The sequence below is a fragment of the Salmo salar genome, chromosome 09 (genome assembly GCF_965601325.2).
Source record: "Salmo salar chromosome 09, fSalSal1, whole genome shotgun sequence".
Classification (NCBI taxonomy): domain Eukaryota; kingdom Metazoa; phylum Chordata; class Actinopteri; order Salmoniformes; family Salmonidae; genus Salmo; species Salmo salar.
In genome coordinates, this window is record NC_138299.1 from 150,572,459 (window position 1) to 150,581,954 (window position 9,496).

Consider the following 9,496-nt stretch of genomic DNA (forward strand, 5'->3'; position numbering starts at 1 on the left):
AATCAAAAAAGCGAAATCTCGGTATAGGGACAAAGTGGAGTCGCAAATCAACGGCTCAGACATGAGACGTAAGTGGTAGGGTCTACAGACGACAAAAAGAAAACCAGCCACGTCACGGACACCAACGTCTTGCTTCCAGACAAACTAAACACATTCTTTGCCCACTTTGAGGATAATACAGTGCCACCAATGCGGCCCGCTACCAAGGACTGCGAGCTCTCCCTCTCCTTCTCCATGACCAAGTAAGACGTGTTAACCCTCGCAAGGCTGCCGGCCCAGACGGCATCCCTAGCCGCGTTCTCAGAGCATGAACAGACCAGCTGGCTGGTTGTGTTTACGGAAATATTCAATCTCTCCCTATCCCATTCTGATGTCCCCACATGCTTCAAGATGGCTACCATTGTTCCTGTACCCAAGAAGGCAAAGATAACTGAACTAAATGACTATCGCCCCGTAGAACTCCCTTCTGTCATCATGAAGTGTTTTGAGAGACTAGTCAAGGATCATATCACCTCCACCTTACCTGCCACCCTAGACCCATTTCAATTGGCATACCGCACCAACAGGTCCACATATGATGCAATCGCCATCACACTGCACACTGCCCTATCCCATCTGGACAAGAGGAAAACCTATGATAAAATGCTGTTCATTGACGACAACTCAGCATTCAACACCATAGTACCCTCCAAGCTCATCATTAAGCTTGAGGCCCTGGGTCTCAACCCCGCCCTGTGCAATTGGGTCCTGGATTTCCTGACGGGCCGCCCCCAGGTGGTGAAGGTAGGAAACAACATCTCCACTTCGCTGATCCTCAACACTGGGGCCCCACAAGGATGCGTGCTCAGCCCCCTCCTGTACTCCCTGTTCACCCATGACTGCGTGGCCATGCACGCCTCCAACTCAATCATCAAGTTTGCAGACGACACAACAGTAGTAGGCTTGATTACCAACAACGCCGAGACAGCCTATAAGGAGGAGGTGAGGGCACTCGGAGTGTGGTATCAGGAAAACAACCTCTCACTCAACGTCAGCAAAACAAAGAAGATGATCGTGGACTTCAGGAAATAGCAGAGGGAGCACCCCCCTATCCACATCGACAGGACAGCAGTGGAGGAGGTGGAAAGTTTTAAGTTCCTCTGCGTACACATCACGGACAAACTGAAATGGTCCAACCACACAGACAGTGAAGTGTAGAAAGCGCAAAGAAATTTGGCTTGTCACCTAAAACCCTCACAAACATTTACAGATGCACAATTGAGAGCATCCTGTCGGGCTGTATCGCCGCCTTAACCTCAGGGCTCTCTGGAGGGTGGTGTGGTCTGCACAATGCATCAGCGGGGCAAACTACCTGCCCTCCAGGACACCTACAGCACCCGTTGTCACAGGAAGGCCAAAAAGATCATCAAGGACAACATCCACCCAAGCCACAGCCTGTTCACCCCGCTACCATCCAGAAGATGAGGTCAGTACAGGTGCATCAAAGTTGGGACCGTGAGACTGAAAAATAGCTTCTATCTCAAGGCCATCAGAGTGTTAAACAGCCATCACAACCACAGATGCGCTGCTGCCTACATACAGACTTGATATTATTGGCCACTTTAATAAATAGATCACTAGTCACTTTAGTAATGCCACTTTAGTAATGTTTGCATATCTTGCATTACTCATCCCATATGTATATAGTGCATACCATCTACTGCATCTTGTCTATGCCGCTCGGTCATCGCTCATCCATATATTTGTATGTATTATTATTCCATCCCTTTACTTTGATTTGTGTGTATTAGGTAGTTGTTGAGGAATTGTTAGATTACTTGTTAGATATTACTGCGTTGTTGGAACTAGAAGCACAAGCATGTCGCTATACTCGCAATAACATCTGCTAACCGTGTGTATGTGACCTATAAGATTTGATTTGATTTATTTACTCGTTTTGATTTTCCCTGTTAAAGAAGTGTGTTTTCTGTTGTCCTTTGCAGAAGGTTGAATTGTTTACCGTGTGCGTTCGTTTCCTGGGTGAGTTTTCGAGACATAGTGTTTGTTGTTTTTTCAAGTGTACTGTGATCCTGCGGCTACCGTTTCTCAGTAAATTATTATGTTTATCCTTAACCACTGATTCCTTGTCTGGTCTCTTTTCTGCACCTGGGTCCAACCTCACCATGTCATATCATCTCCCTATCCTCTCCTGTTATGTAAGTATCTCTCATCTCCCTATCCTCTCCTGTTATCTAAGTATCTCTCATCTCCCTATCCTCTCCTGTTATCTAAGTATCTCTCATCTCCCTATCCTCTCCTGTTATCTAAGTATCTCTCATCTCCCTATCCTCTCCTGTTATCTAAGTATCTCTCATCTCCCTATCCTCTCATGTTATCTAAGTATCTCTCATGTCCCTGTCCTCTCCTGTTATCTAAGTATCTATCATCTCATCTCCCCTCCTCTTTCTCTTTTCACTCATCTCCCATCCTGTGGGTGTGGGTGTGTGTGTGGGTGTCGGTGTGTGTGTGAGTGTCAGTGGATGTGTGAGTGTCAGTGGATGTGTGTGGGTGTCAGTGGATGTGTGTGGGTGTCAGTGGATGTGTGTGAGTGTCAGTGGATGTGTGTGGGTGTCAGTGGATGTGTGTGGGTGTCAGTGGATGTGTGTGGGTGTCAGTGGATGTGTGTGGGTGTCAGTGGATGTGTGTGGGTGTCAGTGGATGTAATTTAAATGGATTTTTATTTGGATTTCATTTAATGGACATACACAAAATAGTCCAAATTGGTGAAGTGAAATGAAAAAAAAGTACTTATTTAAAAAAATTCTAAAATTTTTTAAAAGGAGAAGTGGTGAGTGCATATGCATTCACCCCCTTTGCTATGAAGCCCCTAAATAAGATCTGGTGCAACCAATAACCTTCAGAAGTCACATAATTAGTTAAATAAAGTCCAACTGTGTGCAATCTAAGTGTCACATGATCTGTCACATGATCTCAGTATATATACACCTGTTCTGAAAGGCCCCAGAGTCTGCAACACCACTAATCAAGGGGCACCACCAAGCAAGCAACATCATGAAGACCAAGGAGCTCTCCAAACAGGTCATGGACAAAGTTGTGGAGAAGTACAGATCAGGGTTGGGTTATAAAAAAATATCCGAAATTTTGATCATCCCACGGAGCACCATTAAATCCATTATTAAAAAATGGAAAAAATATGCCACCACAACAAACCTGCCAAGAGAGGGCCGCCCACCAAAACTCACAGACCAGGCAAGGAGGGCATTAATCAGAGAGGCAACAAAGAGACCAAAGATAACCCTGAAGGAGCTGCAAAGCTCCACAGCGGAGATTGGAGTATCTGTCCATAGGACCACTTTAAGCCATACACTCCACAGAGCTAGGCATTATGGAAGAGTGGCCAGAAAAAAAGCCATTGCTTAAAGAAAAAAATAAGCAAACATGTTTGGTGTTTGCCAAAAGGCATGTGGGGGACTCCCCAAACATATGGAAGAAGGTACTCTGGTCAGATGAGACAAAAATGTTGCTTTTTGGCCATCAAGGACAACGCTATGTCTGGTGCGAATCCAACACCTCTCATCACCCCCAAGAACACCATCTCCACAGTGAAGCATGGTGGTGGAAGGATCATGCTGTGGGGATGTTTTTCATCGGCAGGGACTGGGGAACTGGTCAGAATTGAAGGAATGATGGATGACGCTAAATACAGCAAAATTCTTGAGGGAAACCTGTTTCAGTCTTCCAGAGATTTGAGACTTGGATGGAGGTTCACCTTCCAGCAGGACAATGACCCTAAGCATACTGCTAAAGCAACACTCGAGTGGTTTAAGGGGAAACATTTAAATGTCTTGGAATGGCCTAGTCAAAGCTCAGACCTCAATCCAATTGAGAATCTATGGTACGACTTAAAGATTGCTGTACACCAGTGGAACCCATTCAACTTGAAGGAGCTGGAGCAGTTTTGCCTTGAAGAATGGGCAAAAATCCCAGTGGCTAGATGTGCCAAGCTTATAGATACATACCCCAAGAGACTTGCAGCTGTAATTGCTGCAAAAGGTGTCTCTACAAAGTATTGACTTTTTTTTTGGGGGGGGGGGGGGGGGTGTGAATAGTTATGCACGCTCAAGTTTTCTTTTTTTTTTTTTCTTATTTCTTGTTTGTTTCACCATAAAAATATTTTACATCTCAAAGTGGTAGGGATGTTATGTAAATCAATGATAGAAATCCCCCAAAAATATACACTGCTCAAAAAAATAAAGGGAACACTTAAACAACATAATGTAAATCCAAGTCAATCACACTTCTGTCAAATCAAACTGTCCACTTAGGAGGCAACACTGAATTGGCAAATTCGCCACTGGCGCCCTGTGCTCTTCACAGATGAAAGCAGGTTCACACTGAGCACGTGACAGACGTGACAGAGTCTGGAGACGCCGTGGAGAACATTCTGCTGCCTGCAACATCCTCCAGCATGACCGGTTTGGCGGTGGGTCAGTCATGGTGTGGGGTGGCATTGCTTTGGGGGGCCGCACAGCCCTCCATGTGCTCGCCAGAGGTAGCCTGACTGCCATTAGGTACCGAGATGAGATCCTCAGACCCCTTGTGAGACCATATGCTGGTGCGGTTGGCCCTGGGTTCCTCCTAATGCAAGACAATGCAAGACCTCATGTGGCTGGAGTGTGTCAGCAGTTCCTGCAAGAGGAAGGCATTGATGCTATGGACTGGCCCGCCCGTTCCCCAGACCTGAATCCAATTGAGCACATCTGGGACATCATGTCTCGCTCCATCCACCAACGCCACGTTGCACCACAGACTGTCCAGGAGTTGGCGGATGCTTTAGTCCAGGTCTGGGAGGAGATCCCTCAGGAGACCATCCGCCACCTCATCAGGAGCATGCCCAGGCGTTGTAGGGAGGTCATACAGGCACGTGGAGGCCACACACACTACTGAGCCTCATTTTGACTTGTTTTAAGGACATTACATCAAAGTTGGATCAGCCTGTAGTGTGGTTTTCCACTTTAATTTTGAGTGTGAGTCCAAATCCAGACCTCCATGGGTTGATAAATTGGATTTCCATTGATTATTTTTGTGTGATTTTGTTGTCAGCACATTCAACTATGTAAAGAAAAAAGTATTTCATAAGATTATTTATTTCATTCAGATCTAGGATGTGTTGTTTAAGTGTTCCCTTTATTTTTTTGAGCAGTATATTTTAATTCCAGGTTGTAAGGCAACAAAATAGGAAAAATGCCAAGGGGGGTGAATACTTTCGCAAGCCACTGTATGATCAAGCCACGGATCACACTGTCTATTCTTTTCTGGATGGTGTTGCACTGTAATATGATGTTATACAAATAATTGCATTCAATACCAGCAACTAAATACACAGTATAACCTATATACTATTGTGAAGGTTTTACTGTGCATAGTCCGTACAGAACTTCAAGGATTTTCTGGATGACCTTTACAGCACCTCATTTTGACTTAAACAAGCCCAATAGTTTTGGTGTATATTTGTCCAGCTTCTGCATAAAAGTGGAGAGAGAGAGAGAGAGAGAGAGAGAGAGAGAGAGAGAGAGAGAATTCTGAACAGATAAGGACAAAATGTGATCTGAGAGCCAGAATGATATTGGGAAACCCCTCCCAAAGCATGTGCAGAGTGAGAATGTTCAGACTAATCTTTAATGCATATTTAATTGTAGATTAGAATATTAGGTCAAGACAACACAAAATATTTAAATCAATATACATTTTTTACCTACATTGACTATTTTCATTCAGCTGTATTTTATACCTGAGTGGGCTCAAACAGGGCTGGCCATCTTCCTTTGAAGTCCTTCACAGGAAGGGCCTGAACGACATCTTGTCTTCGATATGAGAAGGTCTTTGCCATTTTGGCACTAACAATGTTGTAGTTGTCACGTATTTGTACTTCTCCCAGTAGCTCCTCTCGCTCCCTCTCCAGGGTCTCATCTGTTTCTCCAGCAAGGTGGGGTGGGAGGTAATATACCTCCGCCTTCTTTGTTTCTTTTCATTTTCTTGGCAACGGGCCTGTCCTCTGCCGATTTTCTCTTGACAGAGTTCACTTCCAGTTCTGGGCAACCAATTCCTCCCAGTTTCTTTCTGTAATTTCCCATTTTGTACTTTAGGCTGGTTTGCCATCCATACAGGCATGACAAGGACCCAGGCTCTTTAAGGCATGGCTACTTTTTTAGCAAAGCTTCTGCAACCTGACAAATTTGTGGACTTGACGGATAGGCTGTAAACTGCAAGATCCTTTCAGACAGTTTTTCCAGGATGTCTGATTTCACAGACAGATTGTTGAATAGTGTTCTATCCTTCATGTGTGCTTCATTAGCTGCCTCAAGAATGAGCTCTGTATCATAAGCAAAGCAAGGAACATTGGGGCATTGGGAAGAGGTACTTTCTGGAGAGGACAATATCATGTGATCCAAGGGAGCCCCTCTCATCCGATGTCTCTGTGGAGCTGTTATTGAGTTCTTGTACATTTAAAGTAATAAGAGGTGGGGAGTCAAGGTCAACCACTTTAATGGTGTCTTTATCCTTTAGGTCTCTTGCACAATTGTGCCAAGTTTAGCCACAGTAGCAGGGATTCCAGAAGGCAATGTTAGCTTACGGATATCAGGGCCCTCCAATAGGACCCGTAGCCTGGCAGACATTTCTGTTCTGTTGTAGCAAAAGTGATCCTGTCAAGAAAAAATGCATAAAAGTTATCAAATGGGTATGATGTTAACATGGGTATCCCATTAAATCGTTACCAAGTGCTGCTTACTAGATCTCATAATAATAAACATTCAAAACCAAGAATTTCTATTCTATAAAAAAATACTCAATTTCACATGAGCTCTATGAGCAATGCATTCTTTTTAAATTTAAAAGATTGTTACCTAATATTGCAGGCAAATATGGTGCTTCAGGGTTACCATGCACTTTTGGCCAACAGCGTATGCTGTTAGTGGGTAGATGTCTGCCAATTCATTTTGCTCAATGACCTTAAGCTTCTGTGTGGATTCCAGCTCAAACCCCCTAAGGTGCTCATTATACCAAGTATTCTGACACTTGGCAATAAAAGCAAGTTCACCATAAACAACAATCATTAGAAGTATTTCATCAAAATCTGGTAGACCTCCAGAGGATCCATAGGTTAGGATCATTCCAACCGAGTAGTTGGTACCATTGCAGGAAAGTGTGTTTGCCATCTGAACAAAAGTTTCATCTGGAAAAGAACATTGTACCATTTATTTTATGTCATCCTTTGACCCTTCCGAAGCAATAGTGGACAGCTTTGTAGCAGATAGGGCAAGCTTGACAAGACTGGTGCCATGCAGATGGTACACAAGCATTAGTTGATGCTTAACTGCAAGAGACAGCAAAATGTTTCAAAAGCTGTTGATCTGTTGACAATCCGCTTAAAAAAGCTGTGTTTAGCTTCAAAGCGCATAGTCCAAAAAGCTATAAGAGGTCCAAATGCCTTTATCAGCTGCGGGAAGTGTTCAATGAAATGATGTTTCGGGATAAGACTATCCTGAGGAAAAACCTCTAAGAATCTATGCCTGTGCTCGGATATCTTGCTGTCAAAGTACCAAATTGATTCTTCTGTGTGAATTGGCGAAACCACAACTTCCACAATATCTTTGAGGTCCATAAGAATTTCCCATGATGGTTCACCTACAGGTATTTTAGTTCATATAATGAATGGAAGCAGACGCAGTAGGCACCAGTTTTCATGAGCATTTCCTCCAATACTTATTACCCTTGGATTCATCAAGTCAAGAGGAATTGATTCTGGGCAGTCAGTTTTATCACTCCACTTACAGGGGAACTGTGTGATAAGAATGTTGAGTTCCAACAGATTAACATATTTATTCTTGATTAAAACCATTAACTTCTATGGGCTACATGGGACGCTAGCGTCCCACCTGCGGGACACAGCCAGTGAAATATCAGGGCGGCAAATTCAAAAACAACAAAATGTCATAATTCAACTTTCTCAAACATACAACTATTTTACACCATTTTAAAGATACACTTCCCCTTGATGTAACCACACATTGTCCGATTTCAAAAAGGCTTTACAGCGAAAGCAAAACATTAGATTATGTTAGGAGAGTACATAGACAAAAATAATCACACAGCCATTTTCCAAGCAAGGACATGTGTCAATAAAACCCAAAACACAGCTAAATGAAGTACTAACCTTTGATCTTCATCAGATGACACTCCTAGGACATTATGTTACACAATACATGTACGTTATGTTCGATAAAGTTCATATTTATATCCAAAAACAGCATTTTACATTGACGCGTGATGTTCAGAAAATGTATTCCCACCAAAACGTCCGGTGAATGTGCACATCAATTTACAAAAATACTCATCATAAACATTGACTAAATATATAACAATTATTTAAAGAATTATAGATAGACTACCCCTGGATGCAACCGCTGTGTCAGATTTCAAAATAGCTTTACGGAGAAAGCACATTTTTCAATATTCTGAGTAGCTCAGCCATCACGGCGAGCTATTCAGACACCCGCCAAGTTCGGGGCAACCTAAACTCAGAATTAGTATTAGAAATATTCTCTTACCTTTGCTGATCTTCGTCAGAATGCACTCCCAGGACTGCTACTTCCACAAGAAATGTTGTTTTTGTTCCAAATAATCCATATTTATGTCCAAATACCTCCGTTTTGTTCGTGCGTACAGATCACTTATCCAAAGGCATAACGCGCGAGCGCGGAACCAGAGACGAAAAGTCAAAATGTTCCATTACCGTACTTAGAAGCATGTCAAAGGCTGTTTAAAATCAATCTTTATGGTATTTTTAACGTAACATTGCGATAATATTCCAACCAGACAATTGCGTATTCATTCAAGGAGAAAAAGAAGGAACAGTGTGCTCGCATGACCGCGCATATCCAATCCCTTTGTTGCCAGGCAGACCACTCAGTAACAGCTCCTATACTCTGCCCAGTGACAGGAGAAGGCTCAAACCACTTTCTGAAGGCTTTAGACAGCCAATGGAAGCCTTAGGAAGTGCAACATAACCCCACGCATACTGTAGTTTCGAAAGGGACTAGAAAGAACTACAATTCTCAGATCCTCCACTTCCTGGTTGACTTTTTCTCAGGTTTTTGCTTGCCATATGAGTTCTGTTATACTCGCAGACACCATTCAAACAGTTTTAGAAACTTCAGAGTGTTTTCTATCCAAATCTACTAATAATATGCATATTCTAGTTTCTGGGCCAGAGTAGTAACCTGTTTAAATTGGGTACGTTTTTCATCCGGCCGTGAAAATACTGCCCCCTAGCCCAGACAGGTTAAAAAACTGCATCATCTTGTACGGTGTGGCGAGGAGTCCATCCGGCCCTAAAACTGTGCTCATGGGATTTGTCTCACAGACATCTTGAACAAAATCTGAGATGATGTAATTGTCATTAACACAGTCATGTTTCCTTAAACATGAATTAACA